The sequence below is a fragment of the Schistocerca serialis genome, chromosome 12 (genome assembly GCF_023864345.2).
Source record: "Schistocerca serialis cubense isolate TAMUIC-IGC-003099 chromosome 12, iqSchSeri2.2, whole genome shotgun sequence".
Classification (NCBI taxonomy): Eukaryota; Metazoa; Arthropoda; class Insecta; order Orthoptera; family Acrididae; genus Schistocerca; species Schistocerca serialis.
This window is the reverse complement of record NC_064649.1, coordinates 201438311-201466306: the sequence shown is the minus strand read 5'-3', so window position 1 is coordinate 201466306 and position 27996 is coordinate 201438311.

The following is a 27996-nucleotide window of genomic DNA, read 5'->3' as shown; positions in this document are numbered from 1 at the left end:
CGTCGAGATTCAATACATCGTCCTCCAGCCGACTTGTCTCCAAGGGTCTATTGCTGCCTCGGGCACCTTATGGTCGTTCTCCTGTGAGTCTAGATTTTCGAATCCGACGCAAAAATGATAGTTAATTGTAACGTTCAGGGACTTGTAATGACGATGGAAGACTCAAATTGCGTCGAGATTCAATACATCGGCCTCCAGCCGACTTGTCTCCAAGGGTCTATTGCTGCCTCGGGCACCTTATGGTCGTTGTCCTGTGAGTCTAGATTTTCGAATCCGACGCAAAAATGATAGTTAATTGTAACGTTCAGCGCTTTCTAATGACGATGGAACACTCAAATTGCGTCGAGATACAATACATCGTCCTCCAGCCGACTTGTCTCCAAGGATCTAATGCTGCCTCGGGCACTTTATGGTCGTTCCCTTGTAATTCTAGATTTTCGAATCCGACGCAAAAATGATAGTTAATTGTAACGTTCAGGGCCGCCTAATGACGATGGAACTCTCAAATTGCGTCGAGATTCAATACATCGTCCTCCAGCCGACTTGTCTCCAAGGGTCTATTGCTGCCTCGGGCACCTTATGGTCGTTCTCCTGTGAGTCTAGATTTTCGAACCCGACGCTAAAATGATAGTTAATTGTAACGTTCAGGGCCTCCTAATGCCGATGGAACACTCAAATTGCGTCGAGATTCAATACATCGGCCTCCAGCCGACTTGTCTCCAAGGGTCTATTGCTGCCTCGGGCACCTTATGGTCGTTCTCCTGTGACTCTAGATTTTCGAACCCGACGCAAAAATGATAGTTAATTGTAACGTTCAGGGCCTCCTAATGCCGATGGAACACTCAAATTGCGTCGAGATTCAATACATCGGCCTCCAGCCGACTTGTCTCCAAGGGTCTATTGCTGCCTCGGGCACCTTATGGTCGTTGTCCTGTGAGTCTAGATTTTCGAATCCGGCGCAAAAATGATAGTTAATTGTAACGTTCAGGGCCTTCTAATGACGATGGAACACTCAAATTGCGTTGAGATTCAATACATCGGCCTCCAGCCTACTTGTCTCCAAGGGGATATCGCTGCCTCGGGCACCACATGGTCCTTCTCCTGTGAGTATAGATTTTCGAATCTGACGCAAAAATGATAGTGAATTGTAACGTTCAGCGCCTCCTAATGACGATAGAAGACTCAAATTGCGTCGCGATCCAATACATCGTCCTCCAGCCGACTTGTCTCCAAGGGTCTATTGATGCCTCGGGCACATTATGGTCGTTCTCCTGTGAGTCTAGATTTTCGAATCCGACGCAAAAATGATAGTGAATTGTAACGTTCAGCGCCTCCTAATGACGATAGAAGACTCAAATTGCGTCGCGATCCAATACATCGTCCTCCAGCCGACTTGTCTCCAAGGGTCTATTGCTGCCTCGGGCACCTTATGGTCGTTCTCCTGTGAGTTTAGATTATCGAATCCGACGCAAAAATGATAGTTAATTGTAAGGTTTAGGGCCTCCCAATGACGATGGGACACTCAAATTGCGTCGAGATTCAATACATCGTCCACCAGCCGACTTGTCATCAAGGGGATATTGCTGTCTCGGGCACAATATGATCCTTCTCCTGTGAGTCTAGATTTTCGAATCCGACACAAAAATGATAGTGAATTGTAACGTTCAGGGCCTTCTAATGACGATGGAACACTCAAATTGCGTCGAGATACAATACATCGTCCTCCAGCCGACTTGTCTCCAAGGATCTAATGCTGCCTCGGGCACTTTATGGTCGTTCTCTTGTAATTCTAGATTTTCGAATCCGACGCAAAAAAGATAGTTAATTGTAACGTTCAGGGCCGCCTAATGACGATGGAACTCTCAAATTGCGTCGAGATTCAATACATCGTCCTCCAGCCGACTTGTCTCCAAGGGTCTATTGCTGCCTCGGGCACCTTATAGTCGTTCTCCTGTGAGTCTAGATTTTCGAACCCGACGCTAAAATGATAGTTAATTGTAACGTTCAGGGCCTCCTAATGCCGATGGAACACTCAAATTGCGTCGAGATTCAATACATCGGCCTCCAGCCGACTTGTCTCCAAGGGTCTATTGCTGCCTCGGGCACCTTATGGTCGTTCTCCTGTGACTCTAGATTTTCGAACCCGACGCTAAAATGATAGTTAATTGTAACGTTCAGGGCCTCCTAATGCCGATGGAACACTCAAATTGCGTCGAGATTCAATACATCGGCCTCCAGCCGACTTGTCTCCAAGGGTCTATTGCTGCATCGGGCACCTTATGGTCGTTCTCCTGTGAGTCTAGATTTTCGAATCCGACGGAAAAGTGATAGTTAATTGTAACGTTCAGGGCCTTGTAATGACGATGGAACACTCAAATTGCGTCGAGATTCAATACATCGGCCTCCAGCCGACTTGTCTCCAAGGGTCTATTGCTGCCTCGGGCACCTTATGGTCGTTGTCCTGTGAGTCTAGATTTTTGAATCCGACGCAAAACTGATAGTTAATTGTAACGTTCAGGGCCTTCTAATGACGATGGAACACTCAAATTGCGTCGAGATTCAATACATCGGCCTCCAGCCTACTTGTCTCCAAGGGGATATCGCTGCCTCGGGCACCACATGGTCCTTCTCCTGTGAGTCTAGATTTTCGAATCCGACGCAAAAATGATAGTGAATTGTAACGTTCAGCGCCTCCTAATGACGATAGAAGACTCAAATTGCGTCGCGATCCAATACATCGTCCTCCAGTCGACTTGTCTCCAAGGGTCTACTGCTGCCTCGGGCACCTTATGGTCGTTCTCCTGTGAGTCTAGATTTTCGAATCCGACGCAAAAATGATAGTTAATTGTAACGTTCAGGGCCTTGTAATGACGATGGAACACTCAAATTGCGTCGAGATTCAATACATCGGCCTCCAGCCGACTTGTCTCCAAGGGTCTATTGCTGCCTCGGGCACCTTATGGTCGTTGTCCTGTGAGTCTAGATTTTCGAATCCGACGCAAAAATGATAGTTAATTGTAACGTTCAGCGCCTTCTAATGACGATGGAACACTCAAATTGCGTCGAGATACAATACATCGTCCTCCAGCCGACTTGTCTCCAAGGATCTAATGCTGCCTCGGGCACTTTATGGTCGTTCCCTTGTAATTCTAGATTTTCGAATCCGACGCAAAAATGATAGTTAATTGTAACGTTCAGGGCCGCCTAATGACGATGGAACTCTCAAATTGCGTCGAGATTCAATACATCGTCCTCCAGCCGACTTGTCTCCAAGGGTCTATTGCTGCCTCGGGCACCTTATGGTCGTTCTCCTGTGAGTCTAGATTTTCGAACCCGACGCTAAAATGATAGTTAATTGTAACGTTCAGGGCCTCCTAATGCCGATGGAACACTCAAATTGCGTCGAGATTCAATACATCGGCCTCCAGCCGACTTGTCTCCAAGGGTCTATTGCTGCCTCGGGCACCTTATGGTCGTTCTCCTGTGACTCTAGATTTTCGAACCCGACGCAAAAATGATAGTTAATTGTAACGTTCAGGGCCTTGTAATGCCGATGGAACACTCAAATTGCGTCGAGATTCAATACATCGGCCTCCAGCCGACTTGTCTCCAAGGGTCTATTGCTGCATCGGGCACCTTATGGTCGTTCTCCTGTGAGTCTAGTTTTTCGAATCCGACGGAAAAGTGATAGTTAATTGTAACGTTCAGGGCCTTGTAATGACGATGGAACACTCAAATTGCGTCGAGATTCAATACATCGGCCTCCAGCCGACTTGTCTCCAAGGGTCTATTGCTGCCTCGGGCACCTTATGGTCGTTGTCCTGTGAGTCTAGATTTTCGAATCCGACGCAAAACTGATAGTTAATTGTAACGTTCAGGGCCTTCTAATGACGATGGAACACTCAAATTGCGTCGAGTTTCAATACATCGGCCTCCAGCCTACTTGTCTCCAAGGGGATATCGCTGCCTCGGGCACCACATGGTCCTTCTCCTGTGAGTCTAGATTTTCGAATCCGACGCAAAAATGATAGTGAATTGTAACGTTCAGCGCCTCCTAATGACGATAGAAGACTCAAATTGCGTCGCGATCCAATACATCGTCCTCCAGCCGACTTGTCTCCAAGGGTCTACTGCTGCCTCGGGCACCTTATGGTCGTTCTCCTGTGAGTCTAGATTTTCGAATCCGACGCAAAAATGATAGTTAATTGTAACGTTCAGGGCCTTGTAATGACGATGGAACACTCAAATTGCGTCGAGATTCAATACATCGGCCTCCAGCCGACTTGTCTCCAAGGGTCTATTGCTGCCTCGGGCGCCTTATGGTCGTTGTCCTGTGAGTCTAGATTTTCGAATCCGACGCAAAAATGATAGTTAATTGTAACGTTCAGGGCCTTCTAATGACGATGGAACACTCAAATTGCGTCGAGATTCAATACATCGTCCTCCAGTCGACTTGTCTCCAAGGGTCTATTGCTGCCTCGGGCACCTTATGGTCGTTCTCCTGTGAGTCTAGATTTTCGAATCCGACGCAAAAATGATAGTTAATTGTAACGTTCAGGGCCTTGTAATGACGATGGAACACTCAAATTGCGTCGAGATTCAATACATCGGCCTCCAGCCGACTTGTCTCCAAGGGTCTATTGCTGCCTCGGGCACCTTATGGTCGTTGTCCTGTGAGTCTAGATTTTCGAATCCGACGCAAAAATGATAGTTAATTGTAACGTTCAGGGCCTTCTAATGACGATGGAACACTCAAATTGCGTCGAGATTCAATACATCGTCCTCCAGCCGACTTGTCTCCAAGGGTCTATTGCTGCCTCGGGCACCTTATGGTCGTTCTCCTGTGAGTCTAGATTTTCGAATCCGACGCAACAATGATAGTTAATTGTAACGTTCAGGGCCTTGTAATGACGATGGAACACTCAAATTGCGTCGAGATTCAATACATCGGCCTCCAGCCGACTTGTCTCCAAGGGTCTATTGCTGCCTCGGGCACCTTATGGTCGTTGTCCTGTGAGTCTAGATTTTCGAATCCGACGCAAAAATGATAGTTAATTGTAACGTTCAGGGCCTTCTAATGACGATGGAACACTCAAATTGCGTCGAGATTCAATACATCGTCCTCCAGCCGACTTGTCTCCAAGGGTCTATTGCTGCCTCGGGCACCTTATGGTCGTTCTCCTGTGAGTCTAGATTTTCGAATCCGACGCAAAAAAGATAGTTAATTGTAACGTTCAGGGCCTTGTAATGACGATGGAACACTCAAATTGCGTCGAGATTCAATACATCGGCCTCCAGCCGACTTGTCTCCAAGGGTCTATTGCTGCCTCGGGCACCTTATGGTCGTTCTCCTGTGAGTTTAGATTATCGAATCCGACGCAAAAATGATAGTTAATTATAACGTTCAGGGCCTCCTAATGCCGATGGAACACTCAAATTGCGTCGAGATTCAATACATCGGCCTCCAGCCGACTTGTCTCCAAGGGTCTATTGCTGCCTCGGGCACCTTTTGGTCGTTGTCCTGTGAGTCTAGATTTTCGAATCCGACGCAAAAATGATAGTTAATTGTAACGTTCAGGGCCTTGTAATGACGATGGAACACTCAAATTGCGTCGAGATTCAATACATCGGCCTCCAGCCGACTTGTCTCCAAGGGTCTATTGCTGCCTCGGGCACCTTATGGTCGTTGTCCTGTGAGTCTAGATTTTCGAATCCGACGCAAAAATGATAGTTAATTGTAACGTTCAGGGCCTTCTAATGACGGTGGAACACTCAAATTGCGTCGAGATTCAATACATCGTCCACCAGCCGACTTGTCATCAAGGGGATATTGCTGTCTCGGGCACAATATGATCCTTCTCCTGTGAGTCTAGATTTTCGAATCCGACACAAAAATGATAGTGAATTGTAACGTTCAGGGCCTTCTAATGACGATGGAACACTCAAATTGCGTCGAGATACAATACATCGTCCTCCAGCCGACTTGTCTCCAAGGATCTAATGCTGCCTCGGGCACTTTATGGTCGTTCTCTTGTAATTCTAGATTTTCGAATCCGACGCAAAAAAGATAGTTAATTGTAACGTTCAGGGCCGCCTAATGACGATGGAACTCTCAAATTGCGTCGAGATTCAATACATCGTCCTCCAGCCGACTTGTCTCCAAGGGTCTATTGCTGCCTCGGGCACCTTATAGTCGTTCTCCTGTGAGTCTAGATTTTCGAACCCGACGCTAAAATGATAGTTAATTGTAACGTTCAGGGCCTCCTAATGCCGATGGAACACTCAAATTGCGTCGAGATTCAATACATCGGCCTCCAGCCGACTTGTCTCCAAGGGTCTATTGCTGCCTCGGGCACCTTATGGTCGTTCTCCTGTGACTCTAGATTTTCGAACCCGACGCTAAAATGATAGTTAATTGTAACGTTCAGGGCCTCCTAATGCCGATGGAACACTCAAATTGCGTCGAGATTCAATACATCGGCCTCCAGCCGACTTGTCTCCAAGGGTCTATTGCTGCATCGGGCACCTTATGGTCGTTCTCCTGTGAGTCTAGATTTTCGAATCCGACGGAAAAGTGATAGTTAATTGTAACGTTCAGGGCCTTGTAATGACGATGGAACACTCAAATTGCGTCGAGATTCAATACATCGGCCTCCAGCCGACTTGTCTCCAAGGGTCTATTGCTGCCTCGGGCACCTTATGGTCGTTGTCCTGTGAGTCTAGATTTTCGAATCCGACGCAAAACTGATAGTTAATTGTAACGTTCAGGGCCTTCTAATGACGATGGAACACTCAAATTGCGTCGAGATTCAATACATCGGCCTCCAGCCTACTTGTCTCCAAGGGGATATCGCTGCCTCGGGCACCACATGGTCCTTCTCCTGTGAGTCTAGATTTTCGAATCCGACGCAAAAATGATAGTGAATTGTAACGTTCAGCGCCTCCTAATGACGATAGAAGACTCAAATTGCGTCGCGATCCAATACATCGTCCTCCAGCCGACTTGTCTCCAAGGGTCTACTGCTGCCTCGGGCACCTTATGGTCGTTCTCCTGTGAGTCTAGATTTTCGAATCCGACGCAAAAATGATAGTTAATTGTAACGTTCAGGGCCTTGTAATGACGATGGAACACTCAAATTGCGTCGAGATTCAATACATCGGCCTCCAGCCGACTTGTCTCCAAGGGTCTATTGCTGCCTCGGGCACCTTATGGTCGTTGTCCTGTGAGTCTAGATTTTCGAATCCGACGCAAAAATGATAGTTAATTGTAACGTTCAGCGCCTTCTAATGACGATGGAACACTCAAATTGCGTCGAGATACAATACATCGTCCTCCAGCCGACTTGTCTCCAAGGATCTAATGCTGCCTCGGGCACTTTATGGTCGTTCCCTTGTAATTCTAGATTTTCGAATCCGACGCAAAAATGATAGTTAATTGTAACGTTCAGGGCCTCCTAATGCCGATGGAACACTCAAATTGCGTCGAGATTCAATACATCGGCCTCCAGCCGACTTGTCTCCAAGGGTCTATTGCTGCATCGGGCACCTTATGGTCGTTCTCCTGTGAGTCTAGATTTTCGAATCCGACGGAAAAGTCATAGTTAATTGTAACGTTCAGGGCCTTGTAATGACGATGGAACACTCAAATTGCGTCGAGATTCAATACATCGGCCTCCAGCCGACTTGTCTCCAAGGGTCTATTGCTGCCTCGGGCACCTTATGGTCGTTGTCCTGTGAGTCTAGATTTTCGAATCCGACGCAAAACTGATAGTTAATTGTAACGTTCAGGGCCTTCTAATGACGATGGAACACTCAAATTGCGTCGAGATTCAATACATCGGCCTCCAGCCTACTTGTCTCCAAGGGGATATCGCTGCCTCGGGCACCACATGGTCCTTCTCCTGTGAGTCTAGATTTTCGAATCCGACGCAAAAATGATAGTGAATTGTAACGTTCAGCGCCTCCTAATGACGATAGAAGACTCAAATTGCGTCGCGATCCAATACATCGTCCTCCAGCCGACTTGTCTCCAAGGGTCTACTGCTGCCTCGGGCACCTTATGGTCGTTCTCCTGTGAGTCTAGATTTTCGAATCCGACGCAAAAATGATAGTTAATTGTAACGTTCAGGGCCTTGTAATGACGATGGAACACTCAAATTGCGTCGAGATTCAATACATCGGCCTCCAGCCGACTTGTCTCCAAGGGTCTATTGCTGCCTCGGGCGCCTTATGGTCGTTGTCCTGTGAGTCTAGATTTTCGAATCCGACGCAAAAATGATAGTTAATTGTAACGTTCAGGGCCTTCTAATGACGATGGAACACTCAAATTGCGTCGAGATTCAATACATCGTCCTCCAGCCGACTTGTCTCCAAGGGTCTATTGCTGCCTCGGGCGCCTTATGGTCGTTCTCCTGTGAGTCTAGATTTTCGAATCCGACGCAAAAATGATAGTTAATTGTAACGTTCAGGGCCTTGTAATGACGATGGAACACTCAAATTGCGTCGAGATTCAATACATCGGCCTCCAGCCGACTTGTCTCCAAGGGTCTATTGCTGCCTCGGGCACCTTATGGTCGTTGTCCTGTGAGTCTAGATTTTCGAATCCGACGCAAAAATGATAGTTAATTGTAACGTTCAGGGCCTTCTAATGACGATGGAACACTCAAATTGCGTCGAGATTCAATACATCGTCCTCCAGCCGACTTGTCTCCAAGGGTCTATTGCTGCCTCGGGCACCTTATGGTCGTTCTCCTGTGAGTCTAGATTTTCGAATCCGACGCAACAATGATAGTTAATTGTAACGTTCAGGGCCTTGTAATGACGATGGAACACTCAAATTGCGTCGAGATTCAATACATCGGCCTCCAGCCGACTTGTCTCCAAGGGTCTATTGCTGCCTCGGGCACCTTATGGTCGTTGTCCTGTGAGTCTAGATTTTCGAATCCGACGCAAAAATGATAGTTAATTGTAACGTTCAGGGCCTTCTAATGACGATGGAACACTCAAATTGCGTCGAGATTCAATACATCGTCCTCCAGCCGACTTGTCTCCAAGGGTCTATTGCTGCCTCGGGCACCTTATGGTCGTTCTCCTGTGAGTCTAGATTTTCGAATCCGACGCAAAAAAGATAGTTAATTGTAACGTTCAGGGCCTTGTAATGACGATGGAACACTCAAATTGCGTCGAGATTCAATACATCGGCCTCCAGCCGACTTGTCTCCAAGGGTCTATTGCTGCCTCGGGCACCTTATGGTCGATCTCCTGTGAGTTTAGATTATCGAATCCGACGCAAAAATGATAGTTAATTATAACGTTCAGGGCCTCCTAATGCCGATGGAACACTCAAATTGCGTCGAGATTCAATACATCGGCCTCCAGCCGACTTGTCTCCAAGGGTCTATTGCTGCCTCGGGCACCTTTTGGTCGTTGTCCTGTGAGTCTAGATTTTCGAATCCGACGCAAAAATGATAGTTAATTGTAACGTTCAGGGCCTTGTAATGACGATGGAACACTCAAATTGCGTCGAGATTCAATACATCGGCCTCCAGCCGACTTGTCTCCAAGGGTCTATTGCTGCCTCGGGCACCTTATGGTCGTTGTCCTGTGAGTCTAGATTTTCGAATCCGACGCAAAAATGATAGTTAATTGTAACGTTCAGGGCCTTCTAATGACGATGGAACACTCAAATTGCGTCGAGATTCAATACATCGGCCTCCAGCCGACTTGTCTCCAAGGGTCTATTGCTGCCTCGGGCACCTTATGGTCGTTCTCCTGTGAGTCTAGATTTTCGAATCCGACGCAAAAATGATAGTTAATTGTAACGTTCAGGGCCTTCTAATGACGATGGAACACTCAAATTGCGTCGAGATTCAATACATCGGCCTCCAGCCTACTTGTCTCCAAGGGGATATCGCTGCCTCGGGCACCACATGGTCCTTCTCCTGTGAGTATAGATTTTCGAATCCGACGCAAAAATGATAGTGAATTGTAACGTTCAGCGCCTCCTAATGACGATAGAAGACTCAAATTGCGTCGCGATCCAATACATCGTCCTCCAGCCGACTTATCTCCAAGGGTCTATTGCTGCCTCGGGCACCTTATAGTCGTTGTCCTGTGAGTCTAGATTTTCGAATCCGACGCAAAAATGATAGTTAATTGTAACGTTCAGGGCCTTCTAATGACGATGGAACACTCAAATTGCGTCGAGATTCAATACATCGTCCTCCAGCCGACTTGTCTCCAAGGGTCTATTGCTGCCTCGGGCACCTTATGGTCGTTGTCCTGTGAGTCTAGATTTTCGAATCCGACGCAAAAATGATAGTTAATTGTAACGTTCAGGGCCTCCTAATGCCGATGGAACACTCAAATTGCGTCGAGATTCAATACATCGGCCTCCAGCCGACTTGTCTCCAAGGGTCTATTGCTGCCTCGGGCACCTTATGGTCGTTCTACTGTGAGTTTAGATTATCGAATCCGACGCAAAAATGATAGTTAATTATAACGTTCAGGGCCTCCTAATGCCGATGGAACACTCAAATTGCGTCGAGATTCAATACATCGGCCTCCAGCCGACTTGTCTCCAAGCGTCTATTGCTGCCTCGGGCACCTTATGGTCGTTGTCCTGTGAGTCTAGATTTTCGAATCCGACGCAAAAATGATAGTTAATTGTAACGTTCAGGGCCTTCTAATGACGATGGAACACTCAAATTGCGTCGAGAATCAATACATCGTCCTCCAGCCGACTTGTCTCCAAGGGTCTATTGCTGCCTCGGGCACCTTATGGTCGTTCTCCTGTGAGTCTAGATTTTCGAATCCGACGCAAAAATGATAGTTAATTGTAACGTTCAGGGCCTTGTAATGACGATGGAACACTCAAATTGCGTCGAGATTCAATACATCGGCCTCCAGCCGACTTGTCTCCAAGGGTCTATTGCTGCTTCGGGCACCTTATGGTCGTTCTCCTGTGAGTTTAGATTATCGAATCCGACGCAAAAATGATAGTTAATTGTAACGTTCAGGGCCTTCTAATGACGATGGAACACTCAAATTGCGTCGAGATTCAATACATCGTCCTCCAGCCGACTTGTCTCCAAGGGTCTATTGCTGCCTCGGGCACCTTATGGTCGTTCTCCTGTGAGTCTAGATTTTCGAATCCGACGCAAAAATGATAGTTAATTGTAACGTTCAGGGCCTTGTAATGACGATGGAACACTCAAATTGCGTCGAGATACAATACATCCTCCTCCAGCCGACTTGTCTCCAAGGATCTAATGCTGCCTCGGGCACTTTATGGTCGTTCTCTTGTAATTCTAGATTTTCGAATCCGATGCAAAAATGATAGTTAATTGTAACGTTCAGGGCCGCCTAATGACGATGGAACTCTCAAATTGCGTCGAGATTCAATACATCGTCCTCCAGCCGACTTGTCTCCAAGGGTCTATTGCTGCCTCGGGCACCTTATGGTCGTTCTCCTGTGAGTCTAGATTTTCGAACCCGACGCAAAAATGATAGTTAATTGTAACGTTCAGGGCCTCCTAATGCCGATGGAACACTCAAATTGCGTCGAGATTCAATACATCGGCCTCCAGCCGACTTGTCTCCAAGGGTCTATTGCTGCATCGGGCACCTTATGGTCGTTCTCCTGTGAGTCTAGATTTTCGAATCCGACGGAAAAATGATAGTTAATTATAACGTTCAGGGCCTCCTAATGACGATGGAACACTCAAATTGCGTCGAGATTCAATACATCTATTTCTGCCTCGGGCACCTTATGGTCGTTCTCCTGTGAGTTTAGATTATCGAATCCGACGCCAAAATGATAGTTCATTATAACGTTCAGGGCCTCCTAATGCCGATGGAACACTCAAATTGCGTCGAGATTCAATACATCGGCCTCCAGCCGACTTGTCTCCAAGGGTCTATTGCTGCCTCGGGCACCTTATGGTCGTTGTCCTGTGAGTCTAGATTTTCGAATCCGACGCAAAAATGATAGTTAATTGTAACGTTCAGGGCCTTCTAATGACGATGGAACACTCAAATTGCGTCGAGATTCAATACATCGGACTCCAGCCTACTTGTCTCCAAGGGGATATCGCTGCCTCGGGCACCACATGGTCCTTCTCCTGTGAGTCTAGATTTTCGAATCCGACGCAAAAATGATAGTGAATTGTAACGTTCAGCGCCTCCTAATGACGATAGAAGACTCAAATTGCGTCGCGATCCAATACATCGTCCTCCAGCCGACTTGTCTCCAAGGGTCTATTGCTGCCTCGGGCACCTTATGGTCGTTGTCCTGTGAGTCTAGATTTTCGAATCCGACGCAAAAATGATAGTTAATTGTAACGTTCAGTGGCTCCTAATGCCGATGGAACACTCAAATTGCGTCGAGATTCAATACATCGGCCTCCAGCCGACTTGTCTCCAAGGGTCTATTGCTGCCTCGGGCAACTTATGCTCGTTCTCCTGTGAGTCTAGATTTTCGAACCCGACGCAAAAATGGTAGTTAATTGTAACGTTCAGGGCCTCCTAATGCCGATGGAACACTCAAATTGCGTCGAGATTCAATACATCGGCCTCCAGCCGACTTGTCTCCAAGGGTTTATTGCTGCATCGGGCACCTTATGGTCGTTCTCCTGTGAGTCTAGATTTTCGAATCCGACGGAAAAATGATAGTTAATTATAACGTTCAGGGCCTCCTAATGACGATGGAACACTCAAATTGCGTCGAGATTCAATACATCGGCCTCCAGCCGACTTGTCTCCAAGGGTCTATTGCTGCCTCGGGCACCTTATGGTCGTTCTCCTGTGAGTCTAGATTTTCGAATCCGACGCAAAAATGATAGTTAATTGTAACGTTCAGGGCCGCCTAATGACGATGGAATACTCAAATTGCGTCGAGATTCAATACATCGTCCTCCAGCCGACTTGTCTCCAAGGGTCTATTGCTGCCTCGGGCACCTTATGGTCGTTGTCCTGTGAGTCTAGATTTTCGAATCCGACGCAAAAATGATAGTTAATTGTAACGTTCAGGGCCTTCTAATGACTATGGAACACTCAAATTGCGTCGAGATTCAATACATCGTCCTCCAGCCGACTTGTCTCCAAGGGTCTATTGCTGCCTCGGGCACCTTATGGTCGTTCTCCTGTGACTCTAGATTTTCGAACCCGACGCAAAAATGATAGATAATTGTAACGTTCGGTGCCTCCTAATGCCGATGGAACACTCAAATTGCGTCGAGATTCAATACATCGGCCTCCAGCCGACTTGTCTCCAAGGGTCTATTGCTGCCTCGGGCACCTTATGGTCGTTCTCCTGTGAGTCTAGATTTTCGAACCCGACGCAAAAATGATAGTTAATTGTAACGTTCAGGGCCTCCTAATGCCGATGGAACACTCAAATTGCGTCGAGATTCAATACATCGGCCTCCAGCCGACTTGTCTCCAAGGGTTTATTGCTGCATCGGGCACCTTATGGTCGTTCTCCTGTGAGTCTAGATTTTCGAATCCGACGGAAAAATGATAGTTAATTATAACGTTCAGGGCCTCCTAATGACGATGGAACACTCAAATTGCGTCGAGATTCAATACATCGGCCTCCAGCCGACTTGTCTCCAAGGGTCTATTGCTGCCTCGGGCACCTTATGGTCGTTGTCCTGTGAGTCTAGATTTTCGAATCCGACGCAAAAATGATAGTGAATTGTAACGTTCAGCGCCTCCTAATGACGATGGAACACTCAAATTGCGTCGAGATTCAATACATCGGCCTCCAGCCTACTTGTCTCCAAGGGTCTATTGCTGCCTCGGGCACCTTATGGTCGTTGTCCTGTGAGTCTAGATTTTCGAATCCGACGCAAAAATGATAGTGAATTGTAACGTTCAGCGCCTCCTAATGACGATGGAACACTCAAATTGCGTCGAGATTCAATACATCGGCCTCCAGCCGACTTGTCTCCAAGGGTTTATTGCTGCATCGGGCACCTTATGGTCGTTCTCCTGTGAGTCTAGATTTTCCAATCCGGCGGAAAAATGATAGTTAATTATAACGTTCAGGGCCTCCTAATGCCGATGGAACACTCAAATTGCGTCGAGATTCAATACGTCGTCCTCCAGCCGACTTGTCTCCAAGGGTCTATTGCTGCCTCGGGCACCTTATGGTCGTTCTCCTGTGAGTTTAGATTATCGAATCCGACGCAAAAATGATAGTTAATTGTAACGTTCAGGGCTTTGTAATGACGATGGAACACTCAAATTGCGTCGCGATCCAATACATCGTCCTCCAGCCGACTTGTCTCGAAGGGTCTATTGCTGTCTCGGGCACAATATGATCCTTCTCCTGTGAGTCTAGATTTTCGAATCCGACGCAAAAATGATAGTTAATTGTAACGTTCAGGGCCTTCTAATGACGATGGGACACTCAAATTGCGTCGAGATTCAATACATCGTCCTCCAGCCGACTTGTCTCCAAGGGGATATTGCTGTCTCGGGCACAATATGATCCTTCTCCTGTGAGTCTAGATTTTCGAATCCGACGCGAAAATGATAGTGAATTGTAACGTTCATCGCCTCCTAATGACGATAGCAGACTCAAATTGCGTCGCGATCCAATACATCGTCCTCCAGCCGACTTGTCTCCAAGGGTCTATTGCTGCCTCGGGCACCTTATGGTCGTTCTCCTGTGAGTCTAGATTTTCGAATCCGACGCAAAAATGATAGTTAATGGTAACGTTCAGGGCCTTGTAAAGACGATGGAACACTCAAATTGCGTCGAGATTCAATACATCGGCCTCCAGCCGACTTGTCTCCAAGGGTCTATTGCTGCCTCGGGCACCTTATGGTCGTTCTCCTGTGAGTCTAGATTTTCGAATCCGACGCAAAAATGATAGTTAATTGTAACGTTCAGGGCCTTGTAATGACGATGGAACACTCAAATTGCGTCGAGATACAATACATCGTCCTCCAGCCGACTTGTCTCCAAGGATCTAATGCTGCCTCGGGCACTTTATGATCCTTCTCCTGTGAGTCTATATTTTCGAATCCGACGCAAAAATGATAGTTAATTGTAACGTTCAGGGCCTTGTAATGACGATGGGACACTCAAATTGCGTCGAGATTCAATACATCGTCCTCCAGCCGACTTGTCTCCAAGGCGATATTGCTGTCTCGGGCACAATATGATCATTCTCCTGTGAGTCTAGATTTTCGAATCCGACGCAAAAATGATAGTTAATTGTAACGTTCAGCGCCTCCTAATAACGATAAAAGACTCAAATTGCGGCGCGATCCAATACATCGGCCTCCAGCCGACTTGTCTCCAAGGGTCTATTGCTGCCTCGGGCACCTAATGGTCGTTGTCCTGTGAGTCTAGATTTTCGAATCCGACGCAAAAATGATAGTGAATTGTAACGTTCAGCGCCTCCTAATGACGATGGAACACTCAAATTGCGTCGAGATTCAATACATCGGCCTCCAGCCTACTTGTCTCCAAGGGGATATCGCTGCCACGGGCACCACATGGTCCTTCTCCTGTGAGTCTAGATTTTCGAATCCGACGCAAAAATGATAGTGAATTGTAACGTTCAGCGCCTCCTAATGACGATAGAAGACTCAAATTGCGTCGAGATTCAATACATCGGCCTCCAGCCGACTTGTCTCCAAGGGTCTATTGCTGCCTCGGGCACCTTATGGGCGTTCTCCTGTGAGTTTAGATTATCGAATCCGACGCAAAAATGATAGTTAATTGTAACGTTCAGGGCTTTGTAATGACGATGGAACACTCAAATTGCGTTGCGATCCAATACATCGTCCTCCAGCCGACTTGTCTCCAAGGGTCTATTGCTGTCTCGGGCACAATATGATCCTTCTCCTGTGAGTCTAGATTTTCGAATCCGACGCAAAAATGATAGTGAATTGTAACGTTCAGGGCCTTCTAATGACGATGGGACACTCAAATTGCGTTGAGATTCAATACATCGTCCTCCAGCCGACTTGTCTCCAAGGGGATATTGCTGTCTCGGGCACAATATGATCCTTCTCCTGTGAGTCTAGATTTTCGAATCCGACGCGAAAATGATAGTGAATTGTAACGTTCAGCGCCTCCTAATGACGATAGAAGACTCAAATTGCGTCGCGATCCAATACATCGTCCTCCAGCCGACTTGTCTCCAAGGGTCTATTGCTGCCTCGGGCACCTTATGGTCGTTCTCCTGTGAGTCTAGATTTTCGAATCCGACGCAAAAATGATAGTTAATGGTAACGTTCAGGGCCTTGTAATGACGATGGAACACTCAAATTGCGTCGAGATTCAATACATCGGCCTCCAGCCGACTTGTCTCCAAGGGTCTATTGCTGCCTCGGGCACCTTATGGTCGTTCTCCTGTGAGTCTAGATTTTCGAATCCGACGCAAAAATGATAGTTAATTGTAACGTTCAGGGCCTTGTAATGACGATGGAACACTCAAATTGCGTCGAGATACAATACATCGTCCTCCAGCCGACTTGTCTCCAAGGATCTAATGCTGCCTCGGGCACTTTATGATCCTTCTCCTGTGAGTCTATATTTTCGAATCCGACGCAAAAATGATAGTTAATTGTAACGTTCAGGGCCTTGTAATGACGATGGGACACTCAAATTGCGTCGAGATTCAATACATCGTCCTCCAGCCGACTTGTCTCCAAGGCGATATTGCTGTCTCGGGCACAATATGATCATTCTCCTGTGAGTCTAGATTTTCGAATCCGACGCAAAAATGATAGTTAATTGTAACGTTCAGCGCCTCCTAATGACGATAAAAGACTCAAATTGCGGCGCGATCCAATACATCGGCCTCCAGCCGACTTGTCTCCAAGGGTCTATTGCTGCCTCGGGCACCTAATGGTCGTTGTCCTGTGAGTCTAGATTTTCGAATCCGACGCAAAAATGATAGTGAATTGTAACGTTCAGCGCCTCCTAATGACGATGGAACACTCAAATTGCGTCGAGATTCAATACATCGGCCTCCAGCCTACTTGTCTCCAAGGGGATATCGCTGCCACGGGCACCACATGGTCCTTCTCCTGTGAGTCTAGATTTTCGAATCCGACGCAAAAATGATAGTGAATTGTAACGTTCAGCGCCTCCTAATGACGATAGAAGACTCAAATTGCGTCGAGATTCAATACATCGGCCTCCAGCCGACTTGTCTCCAAGGGTCTATTGCTGCCTCGGGCACCTTATGGTCGTTCTCCTGTGAGTTTAGATTATCGAATCCGACGCAAAAATGATAGTTAATTGTTACGTTCAGGGCCTTCTAATGACGATGGGACACTCAAATTGCGTCGAGATTCAATACATCGTCCTCCAGCCGACTTGTCTCCAAGGGGATATTGCTGTCTCGGGCACAATATGATCCTTCTCCTGTGAGTCTAGATTTTCGAATCCGACGCAAAAATGATAGTTAATTGTAACGTTCAGGGCCTTCTAATGACGATGGGACACTCAAATTGCGTCGAGATTCAATACATCGTCCTCCAGCCGACTTGTCTCCTAGGGGATATTGCTGTCTCGGGCACAATATGATCCTTCTCCTGTGAGTCTAGATTTTCGAATCCGACGCAAAAATGATAGTGAATTGTAACGTTCAGCGCCTCCTAATGCCGATAGAAGACTCAAATTGCGTCGCGATCCAATACATCGTCCTCCAGCCGACTTGTCTCCAAGGGTCTATTGCTGCCTCAGGCACCTTATGGTCGTTCTCCTGTGAGTCTAGATTTTCGAATCCGACGCAAAAATGATAGTTAATTGTAACGTTCAGGGCCTTGTAATGTCGATGGAACACTCAAATTGCGTCGAGATTCAATACATCGGCCTCCAGCCGACTTGTCTCCAAGGGTCTATTGCTGCCTCGGGCACCTTATGGTCGTTCTCCTGTGAGTCTAGATTTTCGAATCCGACGCAAAAATGATAGTTAATTGTAACGTTCAGGGCCTTGTAATGACGATGGAACACTCAAATTGCGTCGAGATACAATACATCGTCCTCCAGCCGACTTGTCTCCAAGGATCTAATGCTGCCTCGGACACTTTATGATCCTTCTCCTGTGAGTCTAGATTTTCGAATCCGACGCAAAAATGATAGTTAATTGTAACGTTCAGGGCCTTGTAAAGACGATGGGACACTCAAATTGCGTCGAGATTCAATACATCGTCCTCCAGCCGACTTGTCTCCAAGGGTCTATTGCTGTCTCGGGCACAATATGATCCTTCTCCTGTGAGTCTAGATTTTCGAATCCGACGCAAAAATGATAGTTAATTGTAACGTTCAGCGCCTCCTAATGACGATAGAAGTACTCTAATTGCGTCGCGATCCAATACATCGGCCTCCAGCCGACTTGTCTCCAAGGGGATATTGCTGTCTCGGGCACAATATGATCCTACTCCTGTGAGTCTAGATTTTCATATCCGACGCAAAAATGATAGTGAATTGTAACGTTCAGCGCCTCCTAATGACGATGGACCACTCAAATTGCGTCGAGATTCAATACATCGGCCTCCAGCCGACTTGTCTCCAAGGGTCTATTGCTGCCTCGGGCACCTTATGGTCGTTGTCCTGTGAGTCTAGATTTTCGAATCCGACGCAAAAATGATAGTTAATTGTAACGTTCAGGGCCCTCTAATGACGATGGAACACTCAAATTGCGTCGAGATTCAATACATCGGCCTCCAGCCTACTTGTCTCCAAGGGGATATCGCTGCCTCGGGCACCACATGGTCCTTCTCCTGTGAGTATAGATTTACGAATCCGACGCAAAAATGATAGTGAATTGTAACGTTCAGCGCCTCCTAATGACGATAGAAGACTCAAATTGCGTCGCGATCCAATACATCGTCCTCCAGCCGACTTGTCTCCAAGGGTCTATTGCTGCCTCGGGCACCTTATGGTCGTTCTCCTGTGAGTTTAGATTATCGAATCCGACGCAAAAATGATCGTTAATTATAACGTTCAGGGCCTCCTAATGCCGATGGAACACTCAAGTTGAGTCGAGATTCAATACATCGTCCTCCAGCCGACTTGTCTCCAAGGGTCTATTGCTGCCTCGGGCACCTTATGGTCGTTCTCCTGTGAGTTTAGATTATCGAATCCGACGCAAAAATGATAGTTAATTGTAACGTTCAGCGCCTTGTAATGACGATGGAACACTCAAATTGCGTCGCGATCCAATACATCGTCCTCCAGCCGACTTGTCTCCAAGGGGATATTGCTGTCTCGGGCACAATATGATCCTTCTCCTGTGAGTCTAGATTTTCGAATCCGACGCAAAAATGATAGTGAATTGTAACGTTCAGCGCCTCCTAATGACGAAAGAAGACTCAAATTGCGTCGCGATCCAATACATCGTCCTCCAGCCGACTTGTCTCCAAGGGTCTATTGCTGCCTCGGGCACCTTATGGTCGTTCTCCTGTGAGTCTAGATTTTCGAATCCGACGCAAAAATGATAGTTAATTATAACGTTCAGGGCCTCCTAGTGCCGATGGAACACTCAAATTGCGTCGCGATCCAATACATCGTCCTCCAGCCGACTTGTCTCCAAGGGTCTATTGCTGCCTCGGGCACCTTATGGTCGTTCTCCTGTGAGTCTAGATTTTCGAATCCGACGCAAAAATGATAGTGAATTGTAACGTTCAGCGCCTCCTAATGACGATAGAAGACTCAAATTGCGTCGCGATCCAATACATCGGCCTCCAGCCGACTTGTCTCCAAGGGTCTATTGCTGCCTCGGGCACCTTATGGTCGTTCTCCTGTGAGTTTAGATTATCGAATCCGACGCAAAAAAGATAGTTAATTATAACGTTCAGGGCCTTCTAATGACGATGGGACACTCAAATTGCGTCGAGATTCAATACATCGTCCTCCAGCCGACTTGTCTCCAAGGGTCTATTGCTGCCTCGGGCACCTTATGGTCGTTCTCCTGTGAGTCTAGATTTTCGAATCCGACGCAAAAATGATCGTTAATTATAACGTTCAGGGCCTCCTAATGCCGATGGAACACTCAAATTGCGTCGAGATTCAATACATCGTCCTCCAGCCGACTTGTCTCCAAGGGTCTATTGCTGCCTCGGGCACCTTATGGTCGTTCTCCTGTGAGTTTAGATTATCGAATCCGACGCAAAAATGATAGTTAATTGTAACGTTCAGGGCCTTCTAATGACGATGGGACACTCAAATTGCGTCGAGATTCAATACATCGTCCTCCAGCCGACTTGTCTCCAAGGGGATATTGCTGTCTCGGGCACAATATGATTCTACTCCTGTGAGTCTAGATTTTCAAATCCGACGCAAAAATGATAGTGAATTGTAACGTTCAGCGCCTCCTAATGACGATGGAACACTCAAATTGCGTCGAGATTCAATACATCGGCCTCCAGCCGACTTGTCTCCAAGGGTCTATTGCTGCCTCGGGCACCTTATGGTCGTTGTCCTGTGAGTCTAGATTTTCGAATCCGACGCAAAAATGATAGTTAATTGTAACGTTCAGGGCCCTCTAATGACGATGGAACACTCAAATTGCGTCGAGATTCAATACATCGGCCTCCAGCCTACTTGTCTCCAAGGGGATATCGCTGCCTCGGGCACCACATGGTCCTTCTCCTGTGAGTATAGATTTTCGAATCTGACGCAAAAATGATAGTGAATTGTAACGTTCAGCGCCTCCTAATGACGATAGAAGACTCAAATTGCGTCGCGATCCAATACATCGTCCTCCAGCCGACTTGTCTCCAAGGGTCTATTGCTGCCTCGGGCACCTTATGGTCGTTCTCCTGTGAGTTTAGATTATCGAATCCGACGAAAAAATGATAGTTAATTATAACGTTCAGGGCCTTCTAATGACGATGGGACACTCAAATTGCGTCGAGATTCAATACATCGTCCTCCAGCCGACTTGTCTCCAAGGGTCTATTGCTGCCTCGGGCACCTTATGGTCGTTCTCCTGTGAGTTTAGATTATCGAATCCGACGCAAAAATGATCGTTAATTATAACGTTCAGGACCTCCTAATGCCGATGGAACACTCAAATTGCGTCGAGATTCAATACATCGTCCTCCAGCCGACTTGTCTCCAAGGGTCTATTGCTGCCTCGGGCACCTTATGGTCGTTCTCCTGTGAGTTTAGATTATCGAATCCGACGCAAAAATGATAGTTAATTGTAACGTTCAGGGCCTTGTAATGACGATGGAACACTCAAATTGCGTCGCGATCCAATACATCGTCCTCCAGCCGACTTGTCTCCAAGGGCATATTGCTGTCTCGGGCACAATATGATCCTTCTCCTGTGAGTCTAGATTTTCGAATCCGACGCAAAAATGATAGTGAATTGTAACGTTCAGCGCCTCCTAATGACGATAGAAGACTCAAATTGCGTCGCGATCCAATACATCGTCCTCCAGCCGACTTGTCTCCAAGGGTCTATTGCTGCCTCGGGCACCTTATGGTCGTTCTCCTGTGAGTCTAGATTTTCGAATCCGATGCAAAAATGATAGTTAATTATAACGTTCAGGGCCTCCTAGTGCCGATGGAACACTCAAATTGCGTCGCGATCCAATACATCGTCCTCCAGCCGACTTGTCTCCAAGGGTCTATTGCTGCCTCGGGCACCTTATGGTCGTTCTCCTGTGAGTCTAGATTTTCGAATCCGACGCAAAAATGATAGTGAATTGTAACGTTCAGCGCCTCCTAATGACGATAGAAGACTCAAATTGCGTCGCGATCCAATACATCGTCCTCCAGCCGACTTGTCTCCAAGGGTCTATTGCTGCCTCGGGCACCTTATGGTCGTTCTCCTGTGAGTTTAGATTATCGAATCCGACGCAAAAATGATAGTTAATTATAACGTTCAGGGCCTTCTAATGACGATGGGACACTCAAATTGCGTCGAGATTCAATACATCGTCCTCCAGCCGACTTGTCTCCAAGGGGATATTGCTGTCTCGGGCACAATATGATCCTTCTCCTGTGAGTCTAGATTTTCGAATCCGACGCAAAAATGATAGTGAATTGTAACGTTCAGCGCCTCCTAATGACGATAGAAGACTCAAATTGCGTCGCGATCCAATACATCGTCCTCCAGCCGACTTGTCTCCAAGGGTCTATTGCTGCCTCGGGCACCTTATGGTCGTTCTCCTGTGAGTCTAGATTTTCGAATCCGACGCAAAAATGATAGTTAATTATAACGTTCAGGGCCTCCTAGTGCCGATGGAACACTCAAATTGCGTCGCGATCCAATACATCGTCCTCCAGCCGACTTGTCTCCAAGGGTCTATTGCTGCCTGGGGCACCTTATGGTCGTTCTCCTGTGAGTCTAGATTTTCGAATCCGACGCAAAAATGATAGTGAATTGTAACGTTCAGCGCCTCCTAATGACGATAGAAGACTCAAATTGCGTCGCGATCCAATACATCGTCCTCCAGCCGACTTGTCTCCAAGGGTCTATTGCTGCCTCGGGCACCTTATGGTCGTTCTCCTGTGAGTTTAGATTATCGAATCCGACGCAAAAATGATAGTTAATTATAATGTTCAGGGCCTTCTAATGACGATGGGACACTCAAATTGCGTCGAGATTCAATACATCGTCCTCCAGCCGACTTGTCTCCAAGGGTCTATTGCTGCCTCGGGCACCTTATGGTCGTTCTCCTGTGAGTCTAGATTTTCGAATCCGACGCAAAAATGATCGTTAATTATAACGTTCAGGGCCTCCTAATGCCGATGGAACACTCAAATTGCGTCGAGATTCAATACATCGTCCTCCAGCCGACTTGTCTCCAAGGGTCTATTGCTGCCTCGGGCACCTTATGGTCGTTCTCCTGTGAGTTTAGATTATCGAATCCGACGCAAAAATGATAGTTAATTGTAACGTTCAGGGCCTTGTAATGACGATGGAACACTCGAATTGCGTCGCGATCCAATACATCGTCCTCCAGCCGACTTGTCTCCAAGGGGATATTGCTGTCTCGGGCACAATATGATCCTTCTCCTGTGAGTCTAGATTTTCGAATCCGACGCAAAAATGATAGTGAATTGTAACGTTCAGCGCCTCCTAATGACGATAGAAGACTCAAATTGCGTCGCGATCCAATACATCGTCCTCCAGCCGGCTTGTCTCCAAGGGTCTATTGCTGCCTCGGGCACCTTATGGTCGTTCTCCTGTGAGTCTAGATTTTGGAATCCGACGCAAAAATGATAGTTAATTATAACGTTCAGGGCCTCCTAGTGCCGATGGAACACTCAAATTGCGTCGCGATTCAATACATCGTCCTCCAGCCGACTTGTCTCCAAGTGTCTATTGCTGCCTCGGGCACCTTATGGTCGTTCTCCTGTGAGTCTAGATTTTCGAATCCGACGCAAAAATGATAGTGAATTGTAACGTTCAGCGCCTCCTAATGACGATACAAGACTCAAATTGCGTCGCGATCCAATACATCGTCCTCCAGCCGACTTGTCTCCAAGGGTCTATTGCTGCCTCGGGCACCTTATGGTCGTTCTCCTGTGAGTTTAGATTATCGAATCCGACGCAAAAATGATCGTTAATTATAACGTTCAGGGCCTCCTAATGCCGATGGAACACTCAAATTGCGTCGAGATTCAATACATCGTCCTCCAGCCGACTTGTCTCCAAGGGTCTGTCTATTGCTGCCTCGGGCACCTTATGGTCGTTCTCCTGTGAGTTTAGATTATCGAATCCGACGCAAAAATGATAGTTAATTGTAACGTTCAGGGCCTTGTAATGACGATGGAACACTCAAATTGCGTCGCGATCCAATACATCGTCCTCCAGCCGACTTGTCTCCAAGGGTCTATTGCTGTCTCGGGCACAATATGATCCTTCTCCTGTGAGTCTAGATTTTCGAATCCGACGCAAAAATGATAGTTAATTGTAACGTTCAGGGCCTTCTAATGACGATGGGACACTCAAATTGCGTCGAGATTCAATACATCGTCCTCCAGCCGACTTGTCTCCAAGGGGATATTGCTGTCTCGGGCACAATATGATCCTTCTCCTGTGAGTCTAGATTTTCGAATTCGACGCAAAAATGATAGTGAATTGTAACGTTCAGCGCCTCCTAATGACGATAGAAAACTCAAATTGCGTCGCGATCCAATACATCGTCCTCCAGCCGACTTGTCTCCAAGGGTCTATTGCTGCCTCGGGCACCTTATGGTCGTTCTCCTGTGAGTCTAGATTTTCGAATCCGACGCAAAAATGATAGTTAATTGTAACGTTCAGGGCCTTGTAATGACGATGGAACACTCAAATTGCGTCGAGATTCAATACATCGGCCTCCAGCCGACTTGTCTCCAAGGTTCTATTGCTGCCTCGGGCACCTTATGGTAGTTCTCCTGTGAGTCTAGATTTTCGAATCCGACGCAAAAATGATAGTTGATTGTAACGTTCAGGGCCTTGTAATGACGATGGAACACTCAAATTGCGTCGAGATACAATACATCGTCCTCCAGCCGACTTGGCTCCAAGGATCTAATGCTGCCTCGGGCACTTTATGATCCTTCTCCTGTGAGTCTAGATTTTCGAATCCGACGCAAAAATGATAGTTAATTGTAACGTTCAGGCCCTTGTAATGACGATGGGACACTCAAATTGCGTCGAGATTCAATACATCGTCCTCCAGCCGACTTGTCTCCAAGGCGATATTGCTGTCTCGGGCACAATATGATCTTTCTCCTGTGAGTCTAGATTTTCGAATCCGACGCAAAAATGATAGTTAATTGTAACGTTCAGCGCCTCCTAATGACGATAGAAGACTCAAATTGCGTCGCGATCCAATACATCGGCCTCCAGCCGACTTGTCTCCAAGGGTCTATTGCTGCCTCGGGCACCTTATGGTCGTTGTCCTGTGAGTCTAGATTTTCGAATCCGACGCAAAAATGATAGTGAATTGTAACGTTCAGCGCCTCCTAATGACGATGGAGCACTCAAATTGCGTCGAGATTCAATACATCGTCCTCCAGCCTACTTGTCTCCAAGGGGATATCGCTGCCTCGGGCACCACATGGTCCTTCTCCTGGGAGTCTAGATTTTCGAATCCGACGCAAAAATGATAGTGAATTGTAACGTTCAGCGCCGCCTAATGACGATAGAAGACTCAAATTGCGTCGAGATTCAATACATCGGCCTCCAGCCGACTTGTCTCCAAGGGTCTATTGCTGCCTCGGGCACCTTATGGTCGTTCTCCTGTGAGTTTAGATTATCGAATCCGACGCAAAAATGATAGTTAATTGTAACGTTCAGGGCCTTCTAATGACGATGGGACACTCAAATTGCGTCGAGATATTGCTGTCTCGGGCACAATATGATCCTTCTCCTGTGAGTCTAGATTTTCGAATCCGACGCAAAAATGATAGTTAATTGTAACGTTCAGGGCCTTCTAATGACGATGGGACACTCAAATATCGTCGAGATTCAATACATCGTCCTCCAGCCGACTTGTCTCCAAGGGTCTATTGCTGCCTCGGGCACCTTATGGTCGTTCTCCTGTGAGTCTAGATTTTCGAATCCGACGCAAAAATGATCGTTAATTATAACGTTCATGGCCTCCTAATGCCGATGGAACACTCAAATTGCGTCGAGATTCAATACATCGTCCTCCAGCCGACTTGTCTCCAAGGGGATATTGCTGTCTCGGGCACAATATGATCCCTCTCCTGTGAGTCTAGATTTTCGAATCCGACGCAAAAATGATAGTGAATTGTAACGTTCAGCGCCTCCTAATGACGATAGAAGACTCAAATTGCGTCGCGATCCAATACATCGTCCTCCAGCCGATTTGTCTCCAAGGGTCTATTGCTGCCTCGGGCACCTTATGGTCGTTCTCCTGTGAGTCTAGATTTTCGAATCCGACACAAAAATGATAGTTAATTGTAACGTTCAGGGCCTTGTAATGACGATGGAACACTCAAATTCCGTCGAGATTCAATACATCGGCCTCCAGCCGACTTGTCTCCAAGGGTCTATTGCTGCCTCGGGCACCTTATGGTCGTTCTACTGTGAGTCTAGATTTTCGAATCCGACGCAAAAATGATAGTTAATTGTAACGTTCAGGGCCTTGTAATGACGATGGAACACTCAAATTGCGTCGAGATACAATACATCGTCCTCCAGCCGACTTGTATCCAAGGATCTAATGCTGCCTCGGGCACTTTATGATCCTTCTCCTGTGAGTCTAGATTTTCGAATCCGACGCAAAAATGATAGTTAATTGTAACGTTCAGGGCCTTGTAATGACGATGGGACACTCAAATTGCGTCGAGATTCAATACATCGTCCTCCAGCCGACTTGTCTCCAAGGCGATATTGCTGTCTCGGGCACAATATGATCCTTCTCCTGTGAGTCTAGATTTTCGAATCCGACGCAAAAATGATAGTTAATTGTAACGTTCAGCGCCTCCTAATGACGATAGAAGACTCAAATTGCGTCGCGATTCAATACATCGGCCTCCAGCCGACTTGTCTCCAAGGGTCTATTGCTGCCTCGGGCACCTTATGGACGTTGTCCTGTGAGTCTAGATTTTCGAATCCGACGCAAAAATGATAGTGAATTGTAACGTTCAGCGCCTCCTAATGACGATGGAACACTCAAATTGCGTCGAGATTCAATACATCGGCCTCCAGCCTACTTGTCTCCAAGGGGATATCGCTGCCTCGGGCACCACATGGTCCTTCTCCTGTGAGTCTAGATTTTCGAATCCGACGCAAAAATGATAGTTAATTGTAACGTTCAGCGCCTCCTAATGACGATAGAAGACTCAAATTGCGTCGAGATTCAATACATCGGCCTCCAGCCGACTTGTCTCCAAGGGTCTATTGCTGCCTCGGGCACCTTATGGTCGTTCTCCTGTGAGTTTAGATTATCGAATCCGACGCAAAAATGATAGTTAATTGTAACGTTCAGGGCCTTCTAATGACGATGGGACACTCAAATTGCGTCGAGATTCAATACATCGTCCTCCAGCCGACTTGTCTCCAAGGGGATATTGCTGTATCGGGCACAATATGATCCTTCTCCTGTGAGTCTAGATTTTCGAATCCGACGCAAAAATGATAGTTAATTGTAACGTTCAGGGCCTTCTAATGACGATGGGACACTCAAATTGCGTCGAGATTCAATACATCGTCCTCCAGCCGACTTGTCTCCAAGGGGATATTGCTGTCTCGGGCACAATATGATCCTTCTCCTGTGAGTCTACATTTTCGAATCCGACGCAAAAATGATAGTGAATTGTAACGTTCAGCGCCTCCTAATGACGATAGAAGACTCAAATTGCGTCGCGATCCAATACATCGTCCTCCAGCCGACTTGTCTCCAAGGGTCTATTGCTGCCTCAGGCACCTTATGGTCGTTCTCCTGTGAGTCTAGATTTTCGAATCCGACGCAAAAATGATAGTTAATTGTAACGTTCAGGGCCTTGTAATGACGATGGAACACTCAAATTGCGTCGAGATTCAATACATCGGCCTCCAGCCGACTTGTCTCCAAGGGTCTATTGCTGCCTCAGGCACCTTATGGTCGTTCTCCTGTGAGTCTAGATTTTCGAATCCGACGCAAAAATGATAGTTAATTGTAACGTTCAGGGCCTTCTAATGACGATGGGACACTCAAATTGCGTCGAGATTCAATACATCGTCCTCCAGCCGACTTGTCTCCAAGGGGATAATGCTGTCTCGGGCACAATATGATCCTTCTCCTGTGAGTCTAGATTTTCGAATCCGACGCAAAAATGATAGTTAATTGTAACGTTCAGGGCCTTCTAATGACGATGGGACACTCAAATATTGTCGAGATTCAATACATCGTCCTCCAGCCGACTTGTCTCCAAGGGTCTATTGCTGCCTCGGGCCCCTTATGGTCGTTCTCCTGTGAGTCTAGATTTTCGAATCCGACGCAAAAATGATCGTTAATTATAACGTTCAGGGCCTCCTAATGCCGATGGAACACTCAAATTGCGTCGAGATT